The following is a 10,715-nucleotide window of genomic DNA, read 5'->3' on the forward strand; positions in this document are numbered from 1 at the left end:
TAACTTTACAACTTGAATGGAAACACAAAAGAACCCAAATAACCAAAACAATTTGAGAAAGAAGAACAGAGCCAGAGGAATCATGCTCTCTGGCTTCAGATTATACTACAAAACTGCAGTAATCAAAACAGTATGGTACTGGCACAAAAACAGACATATAGATCAATGGAACACGTTAGAAAGCTCAGAAATAAACCCACACATTTACAGTCAATTAATCTACAACAAAGGAGGCAAGAATATACAATAAAGAAAAGACAGTCTCTTCAGTAAGTGGTGCTGGGAAAACTGGACAGCTATATGTAAAAGAATGAAATTAGAACACTCTCTAATACCATATACAAAAATAAACTCAAAATGGATTAAAGCCCTAAAAGTAAGACCAGATACTATAAAACTCCTAGAGGAAAACATAGGCAGAACACTTTTTGACATAAATCACAGCAATATTTTTTGGACCCGTCTCCTACAGTAATGGAAATGGAAACAAAAATAAACAAGTGGGACCTAATGAAACTTAAAAGCTTTTGCACAGCAAAGGAAACCATAAACAAAACAAAAAACAAACTACGGTCTGGGAGAAAATATTTGCAAATGATGGGCTTGACAAGTGTTTAATTTCCAAAATATACAAATAGCTCATACAGCTTAATATCAAAAAACAAAAAACCCAATCAAAAAATGGGCAGAACTAAATAGACATTTCTCCAAAAAAGATGCATATTTGGTTAACAGGCACAAGAAAAGATGCTCAACATCATTAATCATCAGAGAGATGCAAATTAAAACCACAATGAGCTAGCACCTCACACCAGTCAGAATGACTATAATCAAAAAGAACACAATAGGGCTTCCCCGGTGGCGCAGTGGTTGAGAGTCTGCCTGCCAATGCAGGGGACACAGGTTTGTGCCCCGGTCCGTGAGGATCCCACATGCCGCAGAGCGGCTGGGCCCGTGAGCCATGGCCACTGATCCTGCGCATCCGGGGCCTGTGCTCCGCAACGGGAGAAGCCACAACAGTGAGAGGCCTGCGTACCGCAAAAAAAAAAAAAAAAAGAAAAGAAAAAGAACACAAGTAACAAATGTTGGCGAGGATGTGGAGAAAAGTGGACCCTCATGCACTGTTATTGAGAATGTAAATTGGTGCAGCCACTATGGCAAACAGTATGGAGGTTTCTCAAAAGACTAAAAATAGAACTACCATATGACCCAGCAATTCCATTCCTGGGTATATATCCAAAAACACGAATCTGAAAAGATACATGCACCCTAATGTTCATAACAGCATTATTTACGATTGCCAAGGTATGGAAGCAAGTGTCCATCAACAGATAAATATAAAGAAGATGTGGTATATATATGTGTGTGTGTGTGCGTGTGTGTGTGTGTGTGTGTGTGTGTGTATGGTAAAATACTACTCAGCCATAAAAAAGAATGAAATTTTGCTATTTATAACAACATGGAGGGACTTGGAGAGTATTATGCTAAGTGAAATAAGTCAGACAGAGAAAGACAAATACTGTATGATATTACTAAATACTGTATGATAGCTTTTCTGGTCAGTAGCCTGAGAGGGTAAAAGGAATGATGTCTGTGTCACTAGTCTAGTGTCAGAACTGCTGTAGTCACTGGTAGTTCCACATGGGAAGAAACAGTGGATAGAAGGATGGCTGTGATGATGGCATTTCTTAGGACACCTTTGGATTAATCACGAAAACAACTACTCTCTGAGCAGCTGCGGGCAGCGTTTAGTACATAAACCGTGTAAGTTACTGTAAATATGTTGACAGAATTATACTTGCTCGTTTCCAGGTGACCTCTAGAAATGGTTCGCTATTCACTTGACCCAGAAAATCCCACAAAATCATGCAAGTCAAGAGGTTCAAATCTTCGTGTTCACTTTAAGAACACTCATGAAACAGCCCAGGCCATTAAGGGTATGCCACCAAGTATCTGAAGGATGTCACTTTAAAGAAGCAGTGTGTGCCATTCCATCGTTACAATGGTGGAGTTGGTAGGTGTGCCCAGGCCAAACAGTGGGGCTGGACGCAGGGTCTGTGGCCCAAAAAGAGTGCTGAATTTTTACTGCATATGCTCAAAAATGCAGAGAGTAATGCTGAACTTAGGGGCTTAGATGTAGATTCTCTGGTCATTGAGCATATCCAGGTGAACAAAGCCCCCAGGATGCGGCACAGGACTTATAGAGTTCATGGTCGGATCAACCCATACATGAGCTCTCCGTGCCACATTGAGATGATCCTTACTGAAAAAGAATAGATTGTTCCTAAACCAGAAGAGGAGGTTGCCCAGAAGAAAAGGATATCCCAGAAGAAATTGAAGAAACAAAAACTTATGGCCCAGGAATAAATGCTGCAAAAAATAAATGCAAATAAAAGTTAAAAAAAAATACTGTATGATATCACTTATATGTGGAATCTGAAATATACAACAGTCTAGTGAATATAACAAAAAAGAAACAGACTCACAGATATAGAGAACAAACTAGAGGTTACCAATGGCAGGGGGAGCAATATAGGGGTGGGGGAGTAGGAGGTATACACTACTGCATATAAGATAGGCTCAAGGATGTGTTGTACAACACAGGGAATATATCCAATATTTTATAGTAACTGTAAATGGAAAGCAACCTTTTAAAATTTTATTTTAAAATTTTTTAATAAAATTAAATTAAAAAAACAGACTCACAGTTATAGAGAACAAACTAGTGGTTACCAGTGGAGAGAGGGAAGTGGGGAGGGGCAAGATAGGGGTAGAGGATTTTTTTTTTTAACTTTTTTCTCTTTTGGCTGCACCACACAGAATGTGGGATCTTAGTTCCCCGACCAGGGATTGAACCTGTGCCACCTGCATTAGGCGCACAAAGTCTTAATCATTGGACTGCCAGGGAAGTCCCAGGGGTAGAGGATTAAGAGGTACAAACTACTAAGTATAAAATAAGCTACAAGGATATATTGTACAACTCAGGGAATATAGCCAATATTTTATAATAACTATAAACAGAATATAACCTTTAAAAATTGTGAATCACTATGTTGCACACCTGAAACATATATTATACATCAACTATACCTCAATAAAAAGAATAAGAAGAAACTTTTTAAAAACTGTGCCCAATAAATATTTGTTGCTGAAAGCATGTTGAAAGAGTATTTTGAGGGGGGTTATGGGCAAGTTTAGGGATGAGGCTGCCTGGGACAATCATAGAGCAACAGAAACCACCCCTACTCAAAAGAACCTCTCAGGGACCTACCACCACTTGGAATTCCAATTGTGTTAATAGGTTTCTCTTTGAAAAAGTAAGATAGAAGGCATTCACATCTCAGTGTCAATGTTTTTATTAGTTAAACATCTTTTGGAGGGACAGGGGGAGTCAAAGAGAAGGGATTGGGGAGTTTAAAAATTTAACTAAGAAAAAGATTCCTATTGCTCCCCCAACTTCCTCCCCTCTTCACTCCAACTTTTTAATAAATTGTCTTCTTGGGCAAGATAGTCCTTTATTAAACAAGACTGAAATGTATCTAACTGCCATATCAGTGTCTCAATAAGAAGATGCCTCAATCTGTGCCTGACCTGAGATCTAACTTCTGCTACTTTTATGCATAACTACAAATGTGTATTCTTAGCCTAAGTGTTTTGGTTTTGTTTTGTTTTAATTTATTTGGCTGCTTCAGGTCTTAGTTGCGGCATGTGGGATCTAGTTCCCTGACCAGGGATCCAGCCCAGGCTCCCTGCATTGGGAACGTGGAGTCTTAGCCACTGAACCACCAGGGAAGTCCCTAGCCTAGCTTTTCTAATTCACTAATTCACCATTTGGCTTTATAACACCATTTGGCTTTATACACCATTTGGTTGTATAACAACATCTATGTCTTAAGCTGTGATTCTCACAAATTATTTCCCCAAGTGCATGGAATATAGTAATATAGAGTTATAAATAAACACACAACATAGTGCAAAATAACCTACATTCTTCTAAATAGGAATTGGTTTGCTCTGAGTCTTTAGCAGTGTCATGGAAAAAGTGATGCTCTTACATTCACAAGTCTCCAAGTCCTAGCCCTGCTATTTATTATGTGTTTGACCTTGGGCAGGTCACAGCCTCCCTGAGCTTCATTTTCCCCATCTGTAAAATTTTATAATAGCGTGTACCAAATGGAGCTGGTGGGAAAATTAAGGCAATAACATATGGGAAAGTACGTTAAAAACTATAGAACTCTATACAAATATAAAGTACTATCATCATTTGAAGAAGCAGAATTATAGGACTTAAACAAACTTGGATTCCAATCCTGGCTCCACTGTTTTTGAGTGGTGTGACATTATGCAATTATATAATCTGAATTTCAATTTTTTAGTTTGTAAAATAGAGGTAATAATAAAGACCTCAAAGGTGTGTTGTAAGGATAAAACAAGACACTTCTCCTGGAGTACTACCTGGAACACAGTAGGTACTCAATAAATGTTAGCTCCCTTTTCCTTCCCTGCTGCAGTTTTAAATGCCTTTATTTTCGTTAAATCAGAATCACTTCCACCACTCTCTTGCCCAGTAATAGCCAAGATGAATCCTGAGGATATGATGAAACAACAAAGCAGAAAATCAATGATAAGACCTAAGTTGTGGTATTTTCCCATCCAGTAGTAATCTCTCATTGTGCTGGAACCATCAACAGCTAATTACATCAAGTGCCAAAACAACAGCCAAGGAAACAGCATGAAGCAACCATGGCAAGGTAAATTAACCTGGAAAGCTACCATAAAAATATGAGGAATAACCCTGAAAATATTCCTATTTGTACTCAAAAACATAATTGCAAATTGCTTAGGCAAGCAGGGTATGTTCAATTAGATTCTTGAAATTTTATCAGACAAATGGTTTTGGCTCCCTAAGACCTTGTGGTGTCCTGGGCTCACAGTACACAAGCTATTGTGCAAATTATTTGGGATTGCTTCTTACCACAATTTTTTTAAATGCAAAATATTGTCTACTCTGCCACTAAGCTCTGCTGTGTGTTATTTGCTAATTAAGGATGCAGACAGCCTGTGCAGTAATGGTGATTGATGTCTGCTGCACGTCTTAGTGAGAAGGATGGTGAGGACAAGCATTAGCTGCAGCCCACAAGAGAAACGAGGTAATTGGCATTGCTCACTGCACAGCAAATCACGTCTTCCTGGAATTACAGAAGAGGCACTTAAGAATAGAGAATTATCCTGCATAAAATTGTAGTTGTGGGGGGCTTCCCCGGTGGTGCAGTGGTTGAGAGTCCGCCTGCCGATGCAGGGGGCGCGGGTTTGTGCCCCGGTGCAGGAAGATCCCTCGTGCTGCGGAGCGGCTGGGCCCGTGAGCCATGGCTGCTGAGCCTGCGCGTCCGGAGCCTGTGCTCCGCAACGGGAGAGGCCACAACAGTAAGAGGATCCCGTACCGCAAAAAAAAATTTTAAAAATTGTAGTTGTGCTCATGCTGAAGAACAATGCTGTGAGGTACTGTTTTCAATTATTTTTGTTATATAAATTAATGACAATGTAATTTTTAGCATTTCACTTCAGTTCACATCACAATACTGATAATAATAATAATAGTTCATTTCTGACTTTTTAACATGGACCTCGTTTCATCTCTTGTGTTTTAAACTTTTTTGTGTCTGGAGATCAGCCTTCTAATCTGGATTTATACATGCTAGCTCGAAACCAACAATTTTAATGGTAATGGTAATAACTGTCCTTGAAATAATGAGAAACACTTAATGAATAAAGATCAAGTTCAACAGCCAAGCGTTGGCTCTTGGCCCACTCCCACCATCCTGCAGCTCAATCTCTCAGTAACTCACTTCTTTCCTCTAAAATGAAACACAGTAATTATCATTAATTAACAAACGCCACACACAGGTAATACAAGTGACTGTACCAGGTATCATGTCGATTCGGCAGCATTAGAAGAGATTTGCCTGCAGAGACCATGCCTACTACTAATGAAGAAACACAAAAAGTGGTCTCTGCTCTGAAGAGGACACTTTCTACCCCAAATTAATCTTATAAAGCAGATTTCTCTAAAAAGTGTGGTCTCTTTATCTATGCTCTCTGACTTATCCAACAAACAAATCAAAAAGTAGAGTTAAAATGTTCAACTGGGGACTGGTTCAATAAACTACAGCATACCCAAACAATGAAATATATTGTACAATCATAGAAAAGAAAGCAGGAGTGGATGAATACTGTGACTTCGTTTATGTAAAAAGAAGGAAAAGATGAAAGAAAGAAAGAAAGAAAGAAAGAAAGAAAGAAAGAAAGAAAGAAAGAAAGAAAGAAAGAAAGAAAGATGAAAGTTAAGAGAGTAGATTTAAAAAATTATCACCACACACATACAAAATATGTAACTATGGGAAGTGGTGGTTGTGTTAACCTTATTGTGGTAATCATTTCACAATATGTATGTATATATCAAACCATATACATTGTATACCTTAAACATAATGTTGTACATCAATTATATCTCAATAAACCTGGAAAAAATAAAAATAAATAAATAAAAAGAGGCTCTGGTGAGAGACTCAGAGAGCTTCTATCTCTTGGTTTCCATCAAGAGAAAAAGGAAAGAGAAAGAAAGAGAGAGAAAGAAAGAAAGAAAAAGAAAGAAACAAAGAAAAGAAGAAAGAAACAAAGAAGGAAAGAGAAAGGAAAAGGAAAGAGAGAGAAAGGGAGGGAAGGAGGGAAGGAGGGAGGTAGGAAGAAAGAAAATAAGCATATATATGTTTATATTAATTGAAAATTTCTGGAAGTGTTCTTATAGATCCTCTTCATTTATTCATATTATTTACCTTGTTTGCTTATTACTTTTTAATTGAAAGCAGGCGTAGCTTGGATCTAAAGTTCTCCAAGCTCTGCAAATCTGTTTTATCTTATTGCTGCTTTGATCAGGAGCAACTCCATTCCAATACAGATTCCGATGTGTCTCTTTTCTCCCATGGAGCACATCAGTGAAGGGACAGAAGGAAACAAGAATGACAGACCTGGCCTCTCTCTGACCATGACACGAAATGTGAGAAAACATGTCTACTCACATTTACCTAATGATTTCCAAAAGTCAGAAAGAATGCAATAACTGGATTTTGTAAGAGGCTAGGTGATTTTTTAAGGGGGAGGGAAGGTCAGATAAACTGGCACTACGATTGAAAGTGGTCCTGAGTGAATCAGAATCAGCCTTGGTACATTTCGATGCATTCTCTTTAAAAGGCAATTTTGACCAATTCTGAAAAGAAAGGAGGGAGTAAATCGGAGACTTAGGGTTCAATAGGACAGAAGAAACTGAGTCGTTTGGGGCTATTTCATGCTCCAAGTGAAGAGCAGTGTCACTAAGCAGTGGGTTCACAGCTATGCTAAAAAAAAAAAAATTTAAAGGTGAGTAACAAGCCCAGCTAGGTGGGGCTCAAAGTGGGGCAAATCCGACCACTGGGCCATTGCTCCCTGATTAAGAGCCACCGTCCACCTGAGACAACAACTCAAGCTAGGATCACAGAGCTGAACAAGAATTGGAAAGCTCCTTCAGCACTTGGCCTTCAAGTCCTCTGGCTTTGCAGGGACAGAAACGTCAGGGACAACAAGACTCATTGTTCCCTTACCCGGTTCTACCTCACTCTGCCTTCTCTGCCTTAGTAGAGTTGTAGAAATTTAGAGCTGAACAATCCTCTCATTCCTCCAATGTGGAGAGAGAGGCTAGGGGCGGGGAGTGATTTGCTCACACAGCTAGTTATTAGCAGAGTGGTAATTAGAGTTTTGTCCTTAGTCCCACAGTGGGTGTTCTACTATAGCAGTGGCCTCCTGTTCTTAAGTCTCCTAATGGTACCCAAAGTGAATGAATTGCTTATCCCTGAGGTGCTAATAGCAAACAGTGGTCCAATGTTGCCTTTCAACCAGCAGCTTCTGAATTTTAAACATTTCCTGGAATGAAATAGTTGACTTCAAAGGCATGAATCTCAAATGATGGGAATTATAGGGAACAGTGCTGTCTGCTACCAGCACTTCCTCTCATTTCTCCGCCTTTCTTCACTGAAGTCGCACAGCCAGCAGGGATGCCAACAAACTTGAACTTGATTAAGTTGGAGGGGTTGATGGCATGAGCTTCCACAGGCAGCTCCAAACTTCAAGGTTGTACACATTATGTCTGATTTTGTAACTAGTGGGCTCTCCACCTAGTGCCAGGGCTATTTTTCTGAGTCAGTTTCATTGTTTGGAAAATAAATAAAAGAAATATCTTCATTTCCCAAAGATATAATTTTAAATTCAGATGTTTAGAAATACGTTGCAGTAAATACCTGCAGAAAAGAAACAAACATTGGATATTAGCATTTTCAAACAGAGCAGGGGAAAGCTTTTTTTCTTTCAAGTAAGGATTAAGAGTTCTACTTGCAAATGGAGAAAGATGACTAAATATTGACATTGTTCTTTACTATAATTAGAATTATATATACAAGAAATGGTTGACTCAATAAGTCAGACAAAAGCACACCTAAAGCAATTCTCTCTGCATGTGAACAGCAAGGAATGATGCCTCAGAGTGAGGTATTAGAAATATTCAAGCCCCTTTATTCTGAATTGCAAAAATTACCTAAGATTCTTCATTTGCAAAAAGATGACCTCTCAGGTCCTCTCCAGCTCACAGGGAGCTTTTCTTCCTTCAGCAGGAAAGGAATTAGTCAAGTTAGCTAATTGCAGTGAATCAGTGACAATATGACTTTTACCCTGGGCGATTCTTTCATGTCTTTCCGTGCTAAGAAAGTCCCTGGATTTAAATGAAAACCCACATGGTTTCATTTGTAGCTTCAGAAATAGGAACGAGCTATTTTTCCTTATAACAAACCATTTATCTCAGAAGGCAGAATAGTGAGAAGCTTTCCAGATCTTTTTATACTGTTTTTTCAGTTTCCATTGTGTTGAAATCTGTTGACTAATTGTTCAAATAGAGTACTGTCACAGGATAGATCCCATAGGAGATCCCCTGGGTTTGAGAAACACAGAACAGCATATTTGGTAAGAATACTGCCTTCCCATAGCAATGTGTTAATTTCCTTTCAATGAAAAACAGATTCACCAATTCAGAGGGTTACATTCTTCTGAATATTTTCTTTTTCTTCTAATCACACTTAACTTTCGAATTAGGATTTGCGTAGGGCAATTAAATTGTTTCTAGTAAACATTTTAGTGCCCAAAACAATCTGATTCTTACACATAGCCTTTCCTTGAAATAAGCACTTAAGATTTTTTGTTTGTTTAATATACCTCCCTCATAATTAAATGCATATCCTAGTTGGAGGGAAATTTACCACCACTGTCCCCAAAATTTAGATGGCAAATATAATTATAATGAGGAGGGGCGGAGGGAGAAACTCAATAGTTTCTGCTTCCTGAGAACTATAGCTTCCTAAGAACTTAACTTTGAAAAATGTGAGGTTGTTTTGTTACTTGAATTTGGATCAACATTACTGTTCCCTGCCTAAGAAGGAGTGTTGTCTAAAAAATGAAGAATAAACTTGAACCTCTGACCATAATGCTTCAAGTACCTATTTATTGCTGCCATCATGGTTTTCTTCCACTCAGTAAATTATCCATTCTGAAAAGTAAATTACATTTTTATAGTCCTTTGCAAATAACTTTTATATGTATTATCTCATTTAATCCTAACAACAAACCCATCAAATAGGTCATTGTCATCCCCACTTTACAGATGAGAAAACTAACCCCAAGAGGTTAAGTGCTACTTAAAGCAGACTTTCTAACTCTAAATCCAGTGTTCTTTGCACTAAGCAAACTGCTTCAGATTGTTAGAAATATCAAATTTTGCATGAGGTCTGTGAGTGGTAAAACATGTTTAAGATCAGTTATCACTAAGGGGAATTAATAAGTATGAGCTCCAGAGGACATGACCAAACAGTTATATCCGTTTGTGTGTTCCTCCAAAGAATCCAGGAGCAGACTAGAAGCAGAGCTGGAGGTAGATGGCCATCAGAAACAGAAAGGTCTTGGCAGGTACCAATCTCTGCTAGGGAGCTGGGACCGAGAGCAAGAAGTTCAGGTCCAAGAGTCCTAGAGAGTAAGGTAGAATGCGAACCCCAAAGAGGGTTGTGTCTCAAGTCAAGGACATGGGCAAAAGGGAACAAGTCAGGGGCCTAACGACTATAAGTAACATTCACTTATTTACATTACATTATAGCTATTGTATTATATGATATGCATTACATACATTATGTATTATATTTATTACATTGTATCTATTTATTTATGTGTATCATATTATCCTTTAAATATAGTGTAATTAACTAGGGGGAAGCTCAGACACTAGGACCAAAATTTGGAGGTCTTCCATTCACCCTACTCTACCCCATGGCCTAGGGCACCCAGGACAATTATTGTTTCCAATACACAATAAGGGGCTTGGGAACAAACTAATCGATATTGGGTCCCCATAGCAGATAATCGGTCTAGGCCATGATTAGCCCCATCCTGTAAATCTAGGCCCCTCTTTCTCCTCCTTCCTCCTGCCCTTGTTTTGGAGAGCTCGTGGACAGCTAACCTCACCATGCCTGTCACGCAGAGCTGCCACAAAAGGCTATGCGGGTTGTGCACTACTTGGGGGGACACATCACAAGGCACTAGCATCCTCATTATTTGGTCACACATCCCCCTCCCCGCCAGGTGCAAATCCC

The 10,715-nt window shown here is 38.9% G+C and overlaps 1 pseudogene across 1 annotated transcript; it reads left to right on the top strand.

Moving 5' to 3' along the window:
• The first annotated feature begins 1,571 nt into the window (after nucleotides 1–1,571).
• Nucleotides 1,572–2,407, top strand: LOC309824776 (large ribosomal subunit protein uL22-like; annotated as a pseudogene). Its single transcript has one exon. The product of its transcript is annotated as a large ribosomal subunit protein uL22-like (transcript).
• The last annotated feature ends 8,308 nt before the right edge of the window (nucleotides 2,408–10,715 follow it).

This window comes from Grampus griseus (genome assembly GCF_964374135.1).
Source record: "Grampus griseus genome assembly, chromosome: 7".
In the NCBI taxonomy this organism is placed as follows: domain Eukaryota; kingdom Metazoa; phylum Chordata; class Mammalia; order Artiodactyla; family Delphinidae; genus Grampus; species Grampus griseus.